Source organism: Tachyglossus aculeatus, chromosome 22 (assembly GCF_015852505.1).
Source record: "Tachyglossus aculeatus isolate mTacAcu1 chromosome 22, mTacAcu1.pri, whole genome shotgun sequence".
In the NCBI taxonomy this organism is placed as follows: Eukaryota; Metazoa; Chordata; class Mammalia; order Monotremata; family Tachyglossidae; genus Tachyglossus; species Tachyglossus aculeatus.
In genome coordinates this window covers 44691325-44702263 of record NC_052087.1, presented here as the reverse complement: position 1 = coordinate 44702263, position 10939 = coordinate 44691325, and the positions used below count along the sequence as shown (strand labels likewise).

At 42.2% G+C, this 10939-nt stretch overlaps 1 non-coding gene across 1 annotated transcript; it reads right to left on the bottom strand.

Moving 5' to 3' along the window:
- Positions 1–326: 326 nt before the first annotated feature.
- Positions 327–464, bottom strand: LOC119944320. Its single transcript, XR_005455811.1, has one exon. It is a non-coding gene; the product is annotated as a small nucleolar RNA SNORA7 (small nucleolar RNA).
- Positions 465–10939: the final 10475 nt, after the last annotated feature.

Genomic DNA, 10939 nt, shown 5'->3' with positions numbered 1-10939 from the left:
TGTATTAAGTCCTTGGGAGAGTACAATACAATAGAACTGGTAGACACTAACCCTTCCCTAGAGGTGCTTTATAATCTTTGCACAATCCTTTGTTTAGAGACAAGTTTGTCTTGTCTTATGCCGTTGAGTCGTTTCCAACCCATAGAGACACCACGGACACATCTCTCCCATAATGCTCTGCTCACCATCTGCAATCGTTCTTGTAGCGTATCCATAGAGTTTTCCTGGTGAAAATATGGAAGTGGTTTACCAATGCCTCCTTCTGCACAGTACAATCCGCCCTGACTCTCTCCCATGCCACTGCCGCTCAGCATAGGTGAGTTTTGACTTGTAGCAGATTGCCTTCCACTCACTAGCCACTGCCCAAGCTAGGAATAGAATGGGTATGCCCCTGCTTGATTCTCCCTCCCATAGTCTAGACTGGTAGAGTACTGGAAACTCTCCAGGTGCGACCCTGAGATAGCAAAGTTAGCTTGACAGTAATTCTTGAATGAATTCTAATTCACAAATAAAAAGCAAAACGTTGAATAAAAGCCATAAATAAATACTGAGTCCCTACCACAACCAGAGCCTTGAGAGCATATAAAAGAAGTAGAAGACTACTCTCAAATTGCTTAAAATCAAATTCTTAATTGTGGGCATCCTGAGTGCCCATTTACAATAGATACTGGCAAAGCAGCATTTCATTGGTTAAAACAAAGATGCTCTCCACAGCAATAATCCCTTTTAGTGAAGTGTCCTGTAGGTCCATCTTAGGTATTTATCAAACACTTGTTCAATTGATCAATCAATTGTATTTATTGAGCACTTACCGTGTGCAGGGCATGGTTATAAGCACTTGGGAAAGTACTATATAACAGAGTTGGTAGACATGTTCCCTGCCCGCAGTGAGCTTACAGTCTAAAGGGGGCAACAGATGTTACTATAAATAAATTATAGATATGTACATAAGTGGGGCTACGGGGCTGAGGGTGGAATGGGATGTAAATCCAAGTGCACCCTGTATTTAATGTGTGCAGAGCACTGTACTAAGCATTTGGAAGAGACTGAGCCCCTTCCTTCCTTTCCCCCTCGTCCCCCTCTCCATCCCCCCATCTTACCTCCTTCCCTTCCCCACAGCACCTGTATATATGTATATATGTTTGTACATATTTATTACTCTATTTATTTATTTATTTTGCTTGTACATATCTATCCTATTTGTTTTATTTTGTTAGTATGTTTGGTTTTGTTCTCTGTCTCCCCCTTTTAGACTGTGAGCCCACTGTTGGGTAGGGACTGTCTCTATATGTTGCCAATTTGTACTTCCCAAGTGCTTAGTACAGTGCTGTGCACATAGTAAGCGCTCAATAAATACGATTGATGATGATGATGATGAGAGTACAGTACAAGAGAATCGGTGGGCACATTTCATGCCCACAAGGAGAATTTCCAAATTACCTTACCCATCCCTCACCTGCCTCTCACCTCTGCATGCTCAGGAATATTGAAAATAAATTCTCTGAGCCCAGCCAGTCTGTTCTGAGGTTTGGGGAGGAAGCTCCCCCTTCTAGACTGTGAGTCCGTTGTTGGGTAGGTACTATCTCTATATGTTGCCGACTTGTACTTCCCGAGCACTTGATACAGTGCTCTGCACACAGTAAACGCTCAATAAATTCAATTAAATGAATGAATGAGACCAGCACAGGATTGGAAGTTAGGAGGCCTGAGTTCTAATCATGGATCTGCCGCTTGCCTGTTGTGTGTGACCTGGGGCAAGTCACATAACCTCTCTGTGCCTCAGTTTCTTCATCTATAAAATGTGGTTGCAATGCCTGCTCTCCCTGTCTCTTAGATTGTGATCTGTGGGATGGGACAAGGACTGCATCTTATTGTCTTATATCTCCCCTAGAGTTTGGCACAATGTTCAACACCCAAGCACTTAAGTGGTATTATCTTTATAATAGTATTGACTGGTGACGTCCAGATATCCCAGAAAGACACAGGTGGTTATGCTATAAAGCTTCCCACTGGCTCACTCTCCCCACTACCAGAGGAAAATAATTTAGTGTCACCATCCAAACCACAGCCATCAGTGGGATCCTTGCCACCAAACCCTTTCACATGACTCCTCTATCCCTTCCCTTCACCTGGAGACAGAGCTCTTAAGTAACCTCCATATTCTTCTTTTTATGGTATTCTCTAAGCACTTACTATATGCCAGGCACTATAGCTGGGGTAGTACACAATAACATTTACATAATGGCATTTGTTATGTAGTTATCATCACTGTACCTCGATCTCACCTGTTTCAATGTCGACTCCTGGCCCACATCTTACTGTTGGCCTGGCATGCCTTCCCTCCTCATATCTGTCATACAATTACTCCCTCCTTCAAAGCCTTATTGAAGGCACATCTCCTTCAAGAGGCCTTCCCAGATTAAGCTCCACATTTCTTCATCTCCCACTCCCTCCTGCATCTCCCTGATTTGCTCCCTTTGCTCTTTCCCCCTCTCGCCTCCCCACAGCACTTACATATATTTTCCTTATTTTATTTATTTATATTGATGTCTGTTTATTTGTACTGATATTTGTCTCCCTCCCTGTAGAGTGTGAGCTCATTGTGGGCAGGGATTGTCACTCTTTGTTGCTGTATTGTACTTTCCCAAACACTTAATACAGTGCTCTGCACACAGTGAGCACTCAATAAATATGACTGAGTGAATGAATATTATGTGTCAAACATTGTTTTAAATACTAGGGTAGATACAAACTAATCAGGATGAACACAGTTCCTATCCAACTTGGGGCTCACTTTCTAAGTAGGAGGGAGAACAGGTGTTTAATCCACATGTTGTAGATGAGTAAACTGAGGCACATGAAAGTTAAGTGACTTGCCCAAAGTCACACAGTAAGGAACTGACAGAATGGGGATAAGAACCCAGGTCTTTTGATACCTAGGCCGGAACTTTTTCCATTAGGCCACACTGCTTTCCTGTCTGTTCATTTGTCTAGAGTCAGATGAACTTGGAGAGCTAAATACTGATCTGTGAATCAGGGTAGTAGAAACTGTCAATTAGGATGTATATATCCAAATTACATATATTTACTTGTCTTTTGGGCTTGAATAAGATGCCACCAGCAGTGGAATTCACTTACTAATTGTGGTATTTTTAAGCACTTACTATGGGCCAGGCACTGTACTAATCACTGGGGTAGATACAAGATAATTGGGTTGGACACAGTCTCTGTCCCACACAGGGCTCACAGTCTTAATCAGTGCATCAGTGGCTGAAAAGGCCCAAGCAAAACATATATGCACACAGACTGACCCTTGCCTGGCTGTTAAGTTAATAACTGTGGTATTTGTTAAGCACTTACTATGTGCCAGCCACTATACTAAGCACTGGGTAGATACAAGCAAATTGGTTGGGTCACAGGTCCTGTTTCCTGTGGGGTTCACAGTCTCAATCTTCATTCTACAGATGAGGGAACTGAGGCACAGAGAAGTAAAGTGACTCGCCCAAGGTCACCTGAGCTGTTTATAGGGTTGTCAATTTGGATCATTCAGCCCCAAATAATCTTCTACTTCCAAGCCATTTTTTGAAACCAAGGTAACCGCTTCAACTCCCCTCACCACCTTGCCTGAGGAGTCGCCAGCGAGGGGCTTCTCTCCTCCCCGGCTGTGCAATCTGCTTTATTTCCCTGTGGTTGGCTGGTTTTTTCATCACCCCTAGGACTCCCTGATCCTTCTGCCCTCCCTTGTTGTTACACTGGAAGGTTTTATAGATAAAATTTTTTGGCCTTGAAAGAGAAAACAATGAAATAATGAGAGTTCATTGGAATTTCTGGTGAGTTAAATATGTCTCCCAAGGACCCAATTTGTTTCCAGTTGCTTGCTGCCCTGATCTTAAGGCTGTTTTGTTGTTGTTTTTAAAAAAAATCAAGTCAAAGCAAAAGGAAGGTACATTTGAAACTGGATGAATGAGGACAAAATAGCCTTGTAGTACAGAGAGAACCTGGGACATCATGACTAACTGTTTATTTCATCTGCGGTAACCTGGATGGATTTGTGACTTTGCTTGGTCTGTCCTGACAATTGAAGAAGCCAAGCTTCAGGCCCTCAAGATCAGTCAGGAAAATAACCCCAAAATGCACAAGGATGAAATGGACCCTGTTTCCCTTGAAGAAATGCCTCCCAAATGCGGTTTGGTTTTAATAAATCACTCATGCTGGCTAGTTTCACTGTGCCTGAAAGAAATTACAACAATATGTTCACACTACCGAGTTCAGTTTGTGTCAGATTTTCCAGGATAAAAATCTTATTTTTTTTCTTTAATGTATTCGGTAACATGGCTATGAGAACAGGCTCCGGACTGGAGCGTGATGTGAAACTTTGTGGTTTAGAGGGAAATGTTTTTTAATTGATCAAAGAAGTTCTGTCATGTTGTTAATGACTTGAAATGGTTTGAACAGCAAAGTTCAATGGTGCTGCTTTAGAAAACAGTTTTAAGTTCACGTAAATTAGAGCCAAATTAGTTTTTAAGGAAGTTTCCTTTGCTAATGCTAATAATATGCTAATATCTGTTTCGGTGCATTTTATAATAGTTTTCATAGACAGAGGCCACCATGTTTCTCCTACTTTTTGAAGTGAAAATGTAAAACACCTGGGTATTTGGTATAGGGCAAATGATACTTGTAAATGTTTTTTTCCAAATTTTTACTATTGAGATGACATCTGTCAAGGCTCATGTTTCAGATCAATAAGATACTCAGTATGGATTGAGGTGTTAGACCATAATGGTTACATGAAGTGATTGTGGATTGATTATTGAGTAAGCCATATGCTTCTAGGCAGATAAAAGTACTGGACATAAAGACAGTACAGTTTATCAATACTCTGGAATGGCTTCAGGTCATTTGGGCTTCTAGTGCAATGTACTGTTTAACCACAACAACAAACAATATTTTATCTAAGAAATAAGCCCATGAGAGATAGGAGGAGGAGGAAGAAAAGTAGATGAGATTGATCTCTCCAGTTCATATCCATGCCTTCAAATGCATTAGATTTTTGAGGTTCTGTTGCCCTGAGTTTCATACAGCATCCGCATGCTTAATAATAATAATGTATGGTATTTTTTAAGCACTTACTGTATGACAAGCACTGTTCTAAGTGCTGAAGTAGATACAAGATAATAGGGTGGACACAATCCCTGTCCCCCACGGGTCTCACAGTCTTAATCCCCATTTTACAGATGAGGTAACTGGGGCACTAAGAAGTGAAGTGACTTGCCCAAGGTCACAGAGCAGACATATGGCATAACCACGATTAGAACCCACATCCTCTGACTCTCAGGCCCATGTTCTTTCTATTAGACAATGCTGCTTCCTGGTTACTTGAAAGTGCTTCTTGAAGAAAGGAAAATCTGAGGAAACTGTGGCAGAAAGGTGAAACATTTTGATTTCCCTTCCACCAATTATGTAAACATTTTTTAAGGCATTGGAATAAGAGCAGAGTCTTGGACAAGAAGCATTAAGCTATGGTTTTCCTATTCGATTAATTCTAAAGGGGTTGGATAAATGAGAAAGCAGATCTGTTGGTTTTTTATTCTCCAGATCAGTCGTGAGGATGCCAATTTCTGGGCCTGGGAGTCAGATGACCTGAGTTCTAATCCTGGCTCAGCCACTTAACTCATCCATTCATTCAGTTGTATTGCTTGAGCACTTACTGTGTGCAGAGCTGTGCTAAGTGCTTGGAGAGTACAATATAACAAAAAACAGACACATTCCCTGCTCACAATGAGGTGGGGAGACGTTAATAGAAATAAATAAATGACAGATAAGTACATAAGTGCTCTGGGGCTGGGAGAGGGGATGAACAATGGGAGCAAGTCAGAGAGACACAGAAACAACTGGGAGAAGAGGAAAGAGGGGTTTAGGGAGGAAAGGGGGGCTTAGGGAGCATGAGCACGCACTTGCTTGCTGCATGACCTTTTGGGCAAGTCACTTCACTTGTCTGAGACTCAGTTTCCTCATCTGTAAAATGGGAATCCAGTACTGTTCGCCCTCTCCCTAAGTCCATGATCCCCGTGTGAGACAGGGACTATGTTTGATCCTATTACCTTGTATCTAGCCTTAGCGCTTAGTATAATGCTTGGCATATACTATGTACTTAGTAAATACATTATAATTACTGTTTGTAATTATACTGCTTGTAAATCAGGGAATTTATTTATCCTTTAATTATCTTTTTAGCTCCTAGAAATGATAATAGTGATATTTGTAAAATGCTTACTATGTGCCAAGGACTGTACTAAGCACTGGGGTAAATAAGCTAATCAGTTCCAAGGATGGCTCACAGTCTCAGTAGGAGGGAAGACAAGTATTTAATCCCCATTTTGCAGATGAGGGAACTGATGCACAGAGAAGTTAAGTATCTTCTCCAAGGTCATACAGCAGACAAGTGGTGGAGCTGGAATTAGAACTCAGTTCATATAGAAACCTTTTCTGTTTTCTCAAGTTGTGGAATGCAGAATTTGACTCAAAATTTTCAGCAGGGTCTAGGATGAATCCTACCTGGTGACATGCACCTTGATTTTCCCTGAGGATAAGTGAACACCCACAGAATAAGAGGGGGGTGGATTTCTCAACTCCGCATCCATGTCCTTTCCACGACATTGAGAAGCAACATGGCTTAGCGGAAAGAATAGGGGCTTGGTCGTAGGCTCTAATCCCAGCTCCACCATTTGTCAGCTGTGTGACTTTGGGCAAGTCACTTTATTTCTCTTGGCTTCAGTGACCTCATCTGTAAAATGGGGATTGAGACTGTGAGCCCTACATGGGACAACCCGATTACCTTGTATCTCCCCCAATGCTTAGAACAGTGCTTGGCACATAGTAAGCACTTAAAAAATATCATCATTATCATCATTAATATATTATTCAAATATATTAGACCATAAGCTCATTGTACTGTAAGCTCATTGTACTGTAAGCGCCTACCAACTCTTTCTATTGTACTCTCCCAAGTGCCTAGTACAGTGCTCTGCCCAGAGTAAGCATTCAATAAATATGATTGACTCACTGATTGAATGTCTACCTCCCTTGCTGACAAGATTGTTCTTTTGGGCCCCCCACAAACCAAATGGTTTGATCCACTTGTCTTGCAACTTAGAGAGGGTTAGTGTTCTAAAGCAAGAAATCCCTCTGGGATCCAGAGTTCTCCTTAAAAAACACAGACTCTGTTTTTGCATTTGAAAGGTTCTGCCTCCATCATCAATTAATCAATCAATCGTATTTGTAGAGTGCTTACTCATTCATTCATTCATTCAGTCGTGTTTATTGATTGCTTACTGTGTGCAGAGCACTGTACGAAGTACTTACTCCAATTTGAAAGCAAGACTCAACAGGAACCAGAAGGCCTGTTGCGTAGAGTGTGGGCCTGGGAGTCAGAAGAACCTGGGTTCTAATGCTGCTTCTGCCACCTGTCTGCCGCATGCCCTTGGACAAGTCACTTCACTTGTCTGTGCCATAGTTCCCTCATCTTTAAAATGGGGATTAAGACAGTGACTCCCCAAGTGGGATAAGGACTGAATCCAACCCAATCACCTCGTATCTATCCCATCACTCAGTACAGGGCCTAGCACATAGTAAGTGCTTAACAAATTCCACAAGTATTATTATTACAATTAATTGTAATAATTATTACAATTATTATTGGCAGGCCTGTAAAGTTGTTGGTCATGATGTTACAAGGGTGTTCAACCCACATCCCTGAAGCCGATAAGATTTGTAAAATGTTTTCTTCCCACTGATTGACACTAGTCCTTATTTCATTCTGTAGCCCCAATCTTTACAGCTCGTTCAGGACTGCATCCAACATGGACTGCTTGTATCTACCTCAGCGCTTAGTACAGTGCCTGACACATAGTAAGGACTTAACAAATACCATAAAAAATAAGGTATTTAAACCCTCCTTTCAGATAGGTTCCAAAACATATACTCACTGACAGAACTTTCATGTTCCTTTCAGAAAGGTGAATTCTTATCCCTTCGGTAGTGTTACAAGACAGAGAAGGCCTAGGCCTGGTTGATAGAGCATGGGCCTGGGAGTCAGAAGGATCTGTGTTCTAATCCTGATCTGCCACCTGTAGGCTGTGTGATCTTGGGCAAATCACTTGACTTCTCTGTGCCTTCGTTACCGCGTCTTTAAAATGGGGATTAAGACTGTGAGCTCCTTTGGGGACACAGGCTGTGTCTAACCTGAGTAGCCTGTATCTACCCCAGTGCTTAGACCAGTGCCTGACACATAGTAAGCACTTAACAAATTCAATTATTATTGTTATTATTATTGTGCCTCTGGTCTTCATGATCAAAGTTGGGAGCCCAAAATGTACCCTGCTCAGGCCATGGGGAGTAGCTTTCATTTTTTGAGTACATTCTCGGTCTGCCCAGAATCTGGCATTGGCTAAGACTTAGCCTAATTTCTTCCAGGTACTTTGGAGATCACTAGTCTTGTATATGGCTGTGCCAAACCTCTGGTTTATGGCTTGGGATCCTGGTGTGGATGTCCCCGGGGTAATATTTGTGCAGACTGTCTTTTTAGGAAATATTTTCAGAGGATACATTAACAGAGGATATAAAATGCTACTCCCACACAATCATTCTCACAGGTAATCAATAATAATAATAATACCAATATTGTAGCTGCATATAGGTATTGAATTGAAAAAGACCCTAAAGGGTTTGGCTGTTTATTGACTGGGGATAAAGACTGTAATTGAGGTACAAATAAGATCCAGGATATTTCAGCTGAGACTGTTGAGGGATAATAGGAGGAGGAGGAGGAGGAGTAAGAGGAATGCAAATATTTTAGGGTATTCAGAGGGAAAATAATAATAATAAAAATAGTACTTGTTAAGCACTTATTATGTGTCAAGTACTGTTCTAAGTGCAGGGATAGATACAAGGTCATCAGGTTGGACACAGTCCCTGTCCCACATGGGACTCACACTCTTATCCACATTTTACAGATGAGGTAATTGAGGCACAGAGAAGTAAAGTGACATGCCCAAGGTCACACTGCAGACATGAGGCAAACAGGGGATTAGAACCCAGGTCCTTCTGACTCCCAGGCCCATGCTTTAAGCTTTGAGACCAACTGAAGGGATGAACAACAACTCTGGTTACCTGAACCTTCAACCCCTTTTTGGGTTTTGGTTTCCATCAGGGTCACGCCTTGAGCTGGCAAAAGTCTAAAACGAATAACCAGTCCATGTTTTTACTCACAAAATTTTTGTAGACTGTGAGCCCTGTGTCCGCCCTGATTATCTTGAATCTATCCCAACACTTAATACAGAGCTTGGCACATGAAGAGCTTAACAAACATCATCATGATGAATAGGCATCAAAAGTCAGGAGGAAGCGTGAAAAGGACCACGAGACTCTCCACATCTCTGAATCTGGGCAGGGGTGATGGGAGTTGTCTAGGTTGAGCAAGAAGACACAGAATGGAATAAGGCTGATCAGGGGCTTTCAGTGTGCCGGACAGACAAACTGAGTTGTCTCTTTGGCTACTGACACCCATTCCTGAGCCAGGCAGAAGGTTGGTGGTTCACTCGTTTTTCTGGGCTCCTTTAAGGATTTCACCTTTTAGAACATTAGACCTTCCTTATTTGATATTATTATTTGGAATTTGTTAAGAGCTTATTATGTGCCAGACACTGTACTAAGCACTGGGGTAGATACAAAGCAATCAGATTGGACACGGTCCCTGTCCCACATGGGGCTCACAGTCTTAATCCCCATTTTACTGATGATGTAACTCAGACACAGGTTGGCCTTAGGCAGCTTCAGTGTCATGGAGGTTTCTGCCCTCCCTCCCTCCAGAGAGTGAAATCTCTTTGCTTTAAGGATGAATGTGTGGGTGGTTGGTGGATTTGAGGGGTGGGGATGACTCATCTCTGTTTGTTGTGGGCAGAGGGAGAAAACTCTGGAGAATGATCCTTCACTACCTGAAGACCGAGGTCTATTCCAGGCCAATATTTCACATAGAGGCCACAGAATTCACTCTTTTAGCCCTGAAGTGAATTATTATCCTGCTTTCAACACAAGGGTATTATTCATCTTGAGCTCTAAGTATGTGCAGGGTACAATACTAAGTGCTTGAGAGAATACAGAAGTGGAGTGGTAGCTTCAGTGGGGGTGATGGCAAACCGGGGGATTAATCAATCCACTATATTTATTGAGTGCTTACTGTGTGCCGAGTACTGTACTAAGTGCTTGGGAGAGTACAATATAACAGTATAACAGACACAATCCCTGTCCACAACAAGCCTACAGTCTAGAGGGGGAGACAGACATTAATATAAATAAATGTTATGAATGTGGATCTAAGTACTGTGGGGCTGGGAAGGGGGATGAATAATAATTATTCAAGTGCTTAGTACAGTGCTCTGAACATAGTAAGCACTCAATAAATACGCTTGAATGAATGAATTATGGTATTTGTTAAGTGCTTACTAAGTGCTAAGCACTGTTCTAAGCGCTGGGGTAGATACAAAGTAATCAGGTTGTCCCACATGGGGCTCAAAATCTTAATCCCCATTTTACAGATGAGGTAACTGAGGCACAGAGAAGTGAAGTGGCTTGCCCAAGGTCACACAGCAGACAAGTGGTGGAGGCAGGATTAGCACCCACATCCTCTGACTCCCAAGCCCTTCCTCTTGCCACTAAGCCATGCTGCTTCTCTGGGAGCATGTCAGGCCGATACAGAAGGGAGTGGAAGAAAAAGACAAAAAGGCATAGTCGGAGAAGGCCTCTTGAAGATGTGCCTTGAATATAGCTTTGAATTGAGGAGAGTCGTTGTCTGATGGATTTGAGGAGAGAGACATTCCATGCCAGAGGCAAGATGTGGGCTAGAGACCAATGGCGAGACAGATGAGCTCAAGGGACAGTGAGT